Genomic DNA, 10,890 nt, shown 5'->3' with positions numbered 1-10,890 from the left:
TTCCTCAGATACTGCTCAGTTAAACTAAATGGCCCGTGTGATGAGAGGGGTAGCATGGGCAATTTTACAACCCCCCTCACAGAGACAGATGTGCAAAATGTATTTGTGAACAGTTGCAAGTTATTGCCAGAAGACAAAACTGTTTTATATGTGGGGTCTCAGAGAGTTGATGGAGCAAGTGAGTTGTTTTATGCTCCTGTGTCAGTTTGTGGCCATTACACATTAAAGGGTCTATTGGATTCTGGTAGTATGTCCTGCACACTTAGCGAAGAGGGTGAGTCCAAGCTGCGAGCTAATGGTCTTCTTCCGCATCCTCAAGCAATTCCAAGCAATGTGGTCCTAGTTGGCTGTGGTGGCCTTACAATACAGCCGAAGTGTATTTATGACATGGAAATTGAGGTCTATGGATTTAAGTTTGTCGTTCCAACTCTTGTGGTGACTGGACAAAGAGACGAGTTCATAATTGGAAGCAATGTAATCAAATGCATTCTGCAGAAGATGAAATCTCATGACAAGTACTGGGAGCTTGTCTCTTGTAATAATGGTAATCCTGAGTGTGAGCAATTCCTTGAGCTTCTGAGTTGTATCTCCCGGTGGTCTAGTCCTCAGCAGCCCGATAAGCTTGGTACTGTAAAACTCTGTCAAGCGATCACTCTACTTCCCAGAAGTGAGTATCTTGTTTGGGGCAAATTACCAGCTAATGTCCCTATTTCCCCAGGAAGTACTATTATTGTTGAGCCAACCACAGCACGTTCAGCACCCAGAAACATTCTTGTCGGACGAGTAGTAACACCAATGTGGGGTGATCGATGGGTGCCAATGAAGGTCCTTAACCCTAATTTAACACCAGTTACACTTCGTCGTAACTCCAAACTGGCTGACGTTTCCTCTTGTCTAGCTGTCGAAGACCTCAATGTTGCACAGAGTTTGAGTAGAACCTACAGTGACGTTCCTGATTCGAATGCCCATGACACGGCCTCGTCCTCTGGTCCTGAACAGTTGTTGAAAGACTGTGGTCTAATGGACGTTGACATTGAAGGATGTGAAGTTTCTGAAGTGTGGAAGAGAAAACTAGCAGACCTCATTGCATCTTACCATGACGTTTTCTCCAAGGATAAGTTGGATTGTGGAGAGGCAAAGGATTTCGTGCATAGGATCCATCTTTTTGATGAGCGCCCATTCCGTCTGCCCTATCGCCGTATCCCTCCTGCCCACTACCACAAATTGAGAGAAGTATTGTCAGAGATGGAGGAGAAAGGAATAATCAGCAAGTCCATCAGTGAGTATGCATCACCCTTAGTGATGGTCTGGAAAAAGGACGGTAATCTGAGGGTCTGCACTGATTTCCGCTGGCTCAATGCTAAAACCATCAAAGACGCCCACCCTCTGCCACATCAGGCTGACTGTCTTGCAGCTTTGGGAGGTAATGCCTTTTTCAGTACCATGGACTTGACTTCGGGATTTTACAACATTCCACTCCATGCGTCTGACAGGCGATACACTGCCTTCACAACACCGATGGGCTTATACGAGTATAACCGCCTCCCTCAGGGCCTTTGCAACAGTCCCGGGTCTTTCATGCGCATGATGCTCAGCATTTTCGGTGACCTTAACTTTTCCAGTCTTCTCTGCTACCTTGATGACTTGCTGGTCTTTGCCCCATCTGAGCAGGAAGCATTAAGGCGCTTGGAGATTGTCTTCTCTCGATTGAGATCCAGCAACCTGAAGCTGGCTCCTAAAAAGTGTCACTTTTTAAAAAAATCTGTTAAGTTCCTAGGCCATGTGATAGATGGTGCTGGTGTTTCAGTTGATGAGGAGAAAGTAAAAGTCATCTCTGCTTTCCAAAAGGCTGATTTAATGAAGGACGACGGAATCACGCCTTCCCCAAAGAAACTCAGATCGTTTCTTGGTATGGTTCTGTACTACCAGACATTTATCCCAAAGTGTTCTAGTATTGCTAGACCTTTATTCAACTTAACGGCTGGCCAAAAACGTTTGGTGAAGGGTGTTTCTGGTCATAAGAGAGCGGGCACTTTTCGAGAGCTGAAGCCTCAGGACTGGAGCCCAGACTGTGATGTGGCTTTTGAAGAATTGAAAAGGGCCCTTGTGGATAGTGTAGTGCTGGCTCATCCAGATTTTGAACGTCCTTTCCTGCTGTGTACGGATGCTTCATTAGATGGTTTAGGTGCCGTACTCTCACAGATCCCCGCTGGTGAAGACCAGGCGAGACCGATAGCGTTTGCTAGCAAGGCATTGAGTCGCAGCCAATCTAAATATCCGGCACACAGATTAGAGTTCTTGGCTCTTAAGTGGGCAGTGTGTGACAAGTTCAGCCACTGGCTTAAGGGCCATGAATTTACTGTGTGGACGGATAATAATCCGCTTACGTACATTATGACCAAGCCGAAATTGGATGCTTGCGAGCAGCGCTGGGTCTCAAAACTCGCTCCATATTCTTTCGAGATCAAATATGTTCCTGGAAAACTTAACGTTGTAGCAGACGCACTCAGTAGGGATCCATTTGTCAGGCCAGTGAGTCAGCGACTTTTGTCTGAGCCCTATTCTGAATTGCTAAGACAAGTGCACAGTGTTGAGGATGGAAATGTGCAAGAGGTGTTCAGACTTACCTGCCAACCGCAGTCCTTGAGGTCAGATGCATATGACGTTGGTCTAGATGTTTCAATGTCTACCACTGATGTGTCTTCCATTCTGTCCTCGTGTGATGAATGGGAAACAGGAACTGAATGTAGAGCTACTTCATTCGCTGAACATTTGGACTCTTTAATCATTGGTGATGAAGACGTGTTTCATTCCCTTTCACAGACTGACTTGCGAGAACATCAGCATAAAGACCCTGTAATTGGCAGAGTGTTGTATTATGTTGATAGAAAACGCAGACCATCAAGACGGGAGCGGGCCAACGAAAATCTGTGTGTTTTGCAGATTCTGAAACAATGGGACAAACTTTCAGCGCTTCATGGAATCTTGTATAGAGCTGTTAAAGACCCCCTTACGAAGCACAAGAGATTTCAGTTCATTCTGCCTGAATCCTTGAAACATCAAGCACTTACTGGTGTCCATGACCTGGCTGGCCATCAGGGGCAGCCGCGCACTTTGTCTTTGGCCCGTCAGAGGTTTTTCTGGCCCAATATGGAACGTGATGTGCGAGATTATGTAAAGAGATGCCCCAGGTGTGTCCTCAGCAAAACTCCGGAGCCAGCAGCGAGAGCCACTTTGGAGAGCATTAAGACCACAACCCCATTGGAGCTCGTCTGCATTGACTTCTGGTCTGCTGAGGATAGAAACAACAAATCTGTGGATGTTTTAGTGATAACAGATCACTTTACTAAGCTAGCACATGCATTCCCATGTCAAGACCAGACGGCAAAAAGAGTGGCCAAGAAACTGTGGGACAACTTTTTCTGTGTCTATGGGTTCCCCCAACGCATCCATTCTGACCAAGGGGCTACATTCGAAAGTGAGCTGTTTGCAGAGCTGCTTGAACTGGCTGGGATTGACAAGTCTAGGACCACGCCCTACCACCCGATGGGGAATGGTGGTACTGAGCGGTTCAATAGGACATTGGGCAGTATGCTGAGGTCCCTTCCATCTACGTCTAAGCTGAGATGGCCACAGCTGGTACAGACCATGACTTTTGTGTATAACTGTACAGCACACGAAACAACAGGGTTTGCCCCTTTTTACCTGATGTTTGGTAGGGTCCCAAGGCTGCCAGTTGACCTCATGTTTCATAGCGTTCTGCGGGACAAGTCGGTTTGTGACTATGACCAATATGTCAAATCACTCATTGATGATCTTCAAACTGCAATGACATTAGCACAGCAGCATTCTATTCTGGAACAAAAACATCAGTCCAACCAATACAACAAAAGAGTTAAGGGCCTACCTCTTGCTATTGGTGATCGGGTGCTTGTGGCTAACAAGGGATGTAGAGGAAAACGGAAGCTTGCTGACAGATGGAATCCAGTTGTGTACACTGTTGTTGCTTCAAAGCCTTCCATACATGTATATAAGATCCGTGACAGGGCTGGTAATGAACGAACAGTACACCGGAATTTACTTTTGCAAGTTAACTTCCTCCCTTTGCCTGAAACGGACAGGATAAGTTCCGGTCATGAGACCAATGACACACATACCTGCTGCGTTCCCTCGCAGATGTCTGATGCAACGCACTCTGTTGGTCTAATTGGGCAGACTTGCACTAGTGAGATTGAGTCTACAGTACATGTAGATGATGAACAGTATGAAGCAAGGGATCTCTCACAGTCTGAATGCCTGTCCAATATCTCCAATGTTGCTACTTGTGAGGACGACTGCACCGCTTCATGGGTGCATTCTCAGATGCAAGATGAACAAGAACCAAATGCACAAGTTCCTGTGCTAGTGACTGATGATGGCACTGTGGCTGGTGCTAACCAATCCTCCCAAACTCATGTTTCTTCAAGTGCACCCCATAGGCAGGTACCTGTAGCAGGTTTAGATACTGGTGATCATTATACCACCAGGTTTGGGAGAGTCATTAAACCAGTATGTAGACTTATTGAATCTATGGTCCAGCTTGAAAGCTTGTTAGGTTTGGATTCTGGGTCTCCAGTTATTCATGTTTGAAATACAGATGGTTACCGTTTGGATCCATGTTTTTGTTATTTGCTTGTTCATTTGTGTTTCTTTACTGTAACTTCTGTACTTGGTCTAAGGGTTTGTGGTGTAATGGGCACCATGATATTGTCTATAAAATGTGCTGGAATTTGGCCAATTTCAAAACATTTTTGTCCTTTACTTGGGTAGCTTTTGATGCTGAATGTCTTCACTGATTATTGTGTGTGGACCATGTAAGTCTTATGACCTGTGTACAAATTTTTACTGTTTTCTTAGAATTTTGTGTAATTCTAGGGGGGTGAGTGTAACGGGTATAGAAAGTATTATGTTCATTTTATAGGTAGAATTACACAAAAATATTACATGTTTTAAGTATACCTGATTTGGATCTCTTTATGTGTGCATACCCCTTTAATTCTCTGACTGCAGCATCAAACGTAATCTCCTGTTTTAGCACCTCCTCTTCCCTTTTCGCGTTATGTCCGCATGGAAGAGGTGGGTTTCTGCTGAGCTCTGTTTAATTTACTTTCATCTTTAGTTAAAAATCAATTTTATACTCATGTTTTTGGTTTAAACATTATTTAGCACTTTATTTTTCATGTGTGTACCATTATTTTCACGTTGTCATTTTAAATGAGAACTTGTTAAACTTGAGACGTGCTGATTACATTGCACATTACATTTGTGTTGCAGAACTGAAGGGGCAAGTGTGACATACTGTTAAAAGACTGTGTTATCTTTTGTCAGGTATGCTGTTATGTTGTTTTAATTATTTGTAATTCTTGAATGACTCCTCCTCTTCCCTTTTCGCGTTATGTCCGCATGGAAGAGAACTGAAGGGGCAAGTGTGACATACTGTTAAAAGACTGTGTTATCTTTTGTCAGATTAAAAATCAATGAGGAGACAACCCGTCAGCTGATGTTCGTCTTTATTTCACGGAAAGTAAACACAACGCAGACAAGACCAGTTACACAAGCGCGCAGCACAGCCACCATAATGAATAAGTTACTCAGGGTAACGTTAGCTCAGAATTCGATTAGTAGCCGTAGATCTCGGAACTCCGAGCAGAACACCCGGGTAACGATAAGCCTAGCTAACAATCGTCCTGCTAAGTTAGCTAACATTAGTCATTTTGCTCGAAGCATAGGCAAACTTTATGCAAGGTCTACGTTTGTGCATTACTCGGCGATGACTCGTTTCTAAAAATACAATATAAGCGGTAGCTAACGCTAATTAAATCAAGCAAACAAATAGTTGTCGTTTTTGTTCCAAAAAAGTTGACTTACCTCAAATAAGATGGTTCCTTCACGTTAAAAGTGTCCATCCGACTCGCGCGGTAGCGAGGTGTGTCTCATCCAAAGGACCGCGCTGTCTTCAAGATTCTGAAGGAAGTGCTTAGATTCCGATTGGCCCAGAGGAAAGCATGCTAAGATTCCGATTGGCCCAGAGAAATGTCAAGTATAAGAATTATCCAATAATGTTTGGCAATTCTAGCCCGCATGGCATTCAGATAAAGGGCAGCCTTCCTTTTTCACATGCAAATCTTTGTCGTGTTTCTTCTCAAATGCGTTAGTACTGTTTTATAAGAGCGTGGCTAATAAAGCCCTTTGCAGTTGTATAGGCTAAGATATCTGCGCTTTCATACTGAACCCATTGATTTTAAATACGCACGCACGCGAGAGAGAGAGCGCGAGTACACGGCTCACTATGCAGACACATGCGCCATCGAGACAGACACGCAAAGTGAAAGTATACCCCGCTACCTTTAACTCTATGTACTCCGCGGGACACATGCGTCCTTTCCATATGGATCACGGATCAACAGCGATTCGTTACGTTACTTTCAAAAGTGCATCAGAATCGATACGGAAGGTGCTGTATCGATGCGCGCATCGTCCGGCGTTCATGGCGATGTATCGTCGTATCGATATTTTGAACACAGCACTAGTGACAATACCCACTAAAAACCAATTTGTCTACAAAAGATTTTGGATTATTTTTAAATAGAGCATTATGCATATAACATAGAAGACTTATATTAAGTTTGTCCTTCACCTTTAGCCAGCCCAAACAGGTATGCATTTTATCCACACTAGTGCGAAAAGAGCAACCAAGGGCTACCCTTGCAGCTCTGTTCTGAACGATTTGTAATTTTTTCAGCTGTTCCTGACCAAATTACTGGGCAGTGCTCCAGATGTGACAGAAATAAAGCCTGGACAACCGTTTTCATAACTAATGGTGGACAATATACTGAACATCTCCGGGAAACAGCAATGCCTTTGGCCATTTTAGACACAATATGGTCAATCTGATTAACCCAAGAGAGCTGACTATCGAGCTTCACACCCAAGAGTTTAGTCTGACTCACTTGCTCTACCACAGATGTATCAATAAATAAATTAAAATTACAAGGCATGCCAAGCATATGTTTAGTACCAAAGACTATACATTTAGTTTTAGATATATTGAGAGCTAATTTATTAAGTTTCACCCAATTTGTAATGGCATTAAGTTCACTCTGCAAGGTGCAATTTATGTCCGTTATTGTGGGCGATGCATAAAACATTGTAGCATCATCTGCATAGAGTACAACATCTGCTCTTGACACAGCATGTGACAGATCATTAACAAACACAGAAAACAACAATGGACCCAAACAGCTGCCCCGAGGCATTACCCTGAGGTATATCTCACGCATTAGTGTGCAGGTGCAGTTTCTTTCAGGTGTGTGTGTGTGTGTGTGTGTACCTGGTAATTATCACATTGTGGGGACCAATTGTCAATCAAACAGAATGATGTTTCTTGAAAATGTGTATTAGTATTAGAAAGTTTTCTGTGATGGTTGGGGTTAGGGAATGGGGTAGGTAAGGGGAATAGAATATACAGTTTGTACTAGGGATGCTCCGATCGATCGTCCCCCGATCGGAAATCGGCCGATAATGGCATTAAATGACTCGATCGGTGCTCGCTAAATCTGCCGATCTCATAAACCGATCTTTCTGTTTACTTTTGTCATCAAAAGGATCCTGAATGCGGCTGCAATTAAAGACATTTTTTACGTAGCGCGAGCATTTTTACAACCTGTTGCTCATGTGCGGCGTGCAGATTTTTATGTCTCTCTTTGCCTTTACAGAGATATGCGTATTTTCTATGCGGACGCGCTCCGGTCAACAGCGTGAGGCGTCTTCACATCCCCATCAAACAGCGTATACAACACATATCTATCACGGACAATTGCATCCTCATGCCAAAAGTTTATTATTTGCATGCGTTTTAAAGTTTTGAGCGTTTAAACTTTTATTTTCCTCACAGCTGCTTGTCTGCGTTCAGCCGCCGCCCACACACACAGCAGCCTGTCATCAGTGCACGTGAACAGAGCGATCTCTCTCTCATGTCTTAAAGCTGCAGTAACCTAATTCATCTCTCAATAAAATCACTCTCTGCTGTTGACTAAAGAACTTTTATACTTCATACGAATGCATGTATATTTAATTAATACAGTAAAGACTGTGAAGTGTTTTATTTTCAGAAATTTTAGGAGACATAAGCCTTTTAAAAGCCATATTAAATTTCTCTTTGCAGAATAAATATTTGTTGTGCTTATTTATTTGAGTCTCTATTAAAACAATAATATACCTAATTACTGCAAGTAATATAACAAAGGCAACATCCGTGGTATTATTTTATTTAGAAAGATTGTAACAGTTACAGTCATCAAAGAGCTTGGATATCAGCTTTTAAAAAATCGGTATCGGCCGATCACGAAGATTACAAATCGTGATCGGTATCGGCTGCAAAAATCTTGATCGGAGCATCCCTAGTTTGTACAGTATAAAATGCATTACGTCTATGGAATGTCCCCACAAAACAAGGAAACCAGAATGAGTGTGCACAAAAGGCCGTCAAGTGCATGTCTAAGAATAGCGCATACGCGCATCACACCCCGAGCGGGGACACGCGCCACACAGCCGAAATGAGAAAGACGTGGTCCGGACCGTCACTGTCTGGAGGATAACTAGCCAGATGATAAACATCTGGGAGAATAGGGCAGATGCCCTTCACAAACTTTCTATGGCTTTACATCGCGAGCGTGCACGCACACCACACGGCCGAAATGAGATAAGACGTGGTCCGTCATGTCTGGAGGATAGCAAGTTGATAAAACGCGTGTCCGTGAGAACTGTAAGTGGACTTATGTTATGGGGTTATTTTTATTTATAAGCCTGTTATTGTATTAGTCTATAGTTCTTGCAATTTTAAAGTAAGTAAGCTGGTGATTTTGTTGTTTGAGCAACCTGCTAGGGTTTCACGTGACCGTTGATTTGATATAATTGTTGAGCGCTTTTGCTCACTTTATTTATGTGCATTATTAACATGTTACAGTAGTTACACTCCTTTAAGATAATGTAATTAATAGTGGGAAATAATCAGTTTTTAAAATTTTTGCGCTATCTATCATCGTTCACCAGACGTTCTACAACATCTGCTTTAGTTTGTGTTTATTAACCCTTTAGTTTCACTTCACCACGCAGCTATTCCGTTTGAGATAAAACATTTAATTCATTAATAATCTAGTATGTGTTAATTTTGTCATAGTTTCTTCAAAATGAAGTTTTATTTGAGTGTTTTAAAAAAAACATATTTTATTTATTTATTTTATTAAAATATTTTAATTTTCATCATGATGCATAGGTCAACGCATGATGCATTTTCGTAAGGGTTTACTGGCAGGTGTGTGTGTTTTATGTGTGTATTTGTGTGTTTTATGTGTGTATCTCTCACGCATTAGTGAGCAGGTGAAGTTTACTCTCAGGTGTGTTTGTTTTATGTGTGTATTTGTGTGTGTATCTCTCACGCATTAGTGAGCAGGTGAAGTTTACTCTCAGGTGTGTGTGTGTGTTTTATGTGTGTATTTGTGTGTTTTATGTGTGTACCTCTCACGCATTAGTGAGCAGCTGAAGTTTACTCTCAGGTGTGTGTGTTTTATATGTGTATTTGTGTGTTTTATGTGTGTATACAGTATCTCACGCATTAGTGAGCAGGTGAAGTTTACTCTCAGGTGTGTTTGTTTTATGTGTGTATTTGTGTGTTTTATGTGTGTATCTCTCACGCAGTAGTGAGCAGGTGGAGTTAACGCTCAGGTGTGTTTGTTTTATGTGTGTATTTGTGTGTTTTATGTGTGTATCTCTCACGCAGTAGTGATCAGGTGAAGTTTACTCTCAGGTGTGTTTGTTTTATGTGTGTATTTGTGTGTTTTATGTGTGTATCTCTTACGCAGTAGTGATCAGGTGAAGTTTACTTTGAGTTTTACATCACAGTACAGCAGCTCGCTTATCTCCTCAGCAAGAATCACGCACACCAGCGCAAAGCCTGTAGAAACATTAGAGCTCGGTATAAAAACAATGTTTCGTTTTTATTTATTTTACAATTATTTATCGCAATTTTCTGGTTCTTACCGAAACGTCCGGCCTTTCTATCATCTCCACGACGCATGCGACACACACTGCTCCGTGCTCCCACTTTGCAAACCACCGCGGCGCGTGGTCGGCGTGAATGTTTTCACAGATAATGTCTAAACTCGACTTGTTCACTGTTACTCGACTGTAAATCACTAAAGATGATGATTATATCACTTTTATTTTACACTTTTCTCCTAGTGCGATGAAAACCGCTTCACAACAGTGAAGAATTTACCTCAGTTCTGGGCTGCGTTCAGCCCCGACAAAACGTTGCACAACGTTTATTAAATTGAAACGGTGATGCATTGAACACCCTGTTGTGATGACGCAAGAGTTGCAACTACGGTAGCTGAGAGGCCATGCTTTGTGTTCTTTTTTAAATGTTTCTGAAGCCTGATGAAATCGTTATAAATGTGTGTTTATTACTGTAAAATACCCTCAATGTTTCAGTCACTGACCTTGCTGTCCAGAATGAAAGACAACATTCCAACTTGAACCCATTGAGCGAGCTGTCTCTTTACTATCGCGTGGTTTTATACATCTTGCCGCTGATTGGACCGACATTTCTGACACACCCACCAAACAAGAGAAAACGCTTCTAAAACCTGTTGCATTCCGTTGCACACCGTTCCAGGAAACATGTCGTTCAACCCGGAAATCGTAGCAAAACGTTGCGCACCGGTGTGAGATTGAACGTGCCCCAGGTAAATCAGACACGGCGATCTGACCAATCACAGTTGATGCTCGGGACAAATATCCAATCAAATTAAAGGATAACAACCGTTTCATAGACTTCAACGTGATCGACTT

The sequence above is a fragment of the Paramisgurnus dabryanus genome, chromosome 3 (genome assembly GCF_030506205.2).
Source record: "Paramisgurnus dabryanus chromosome 3, PD_genome_1.1, whole genome shotgun sequence".
NCBI classification, from domain to species: Eukaryota; Metazoa; Chordata; class Actinopteri; order Cypriniformes; family Cobitidae; genus Paramisgurnus; species Paramisgurnus dabryanus.
This window is presented reverse-complemented; position numbering follows the sequence as displayed.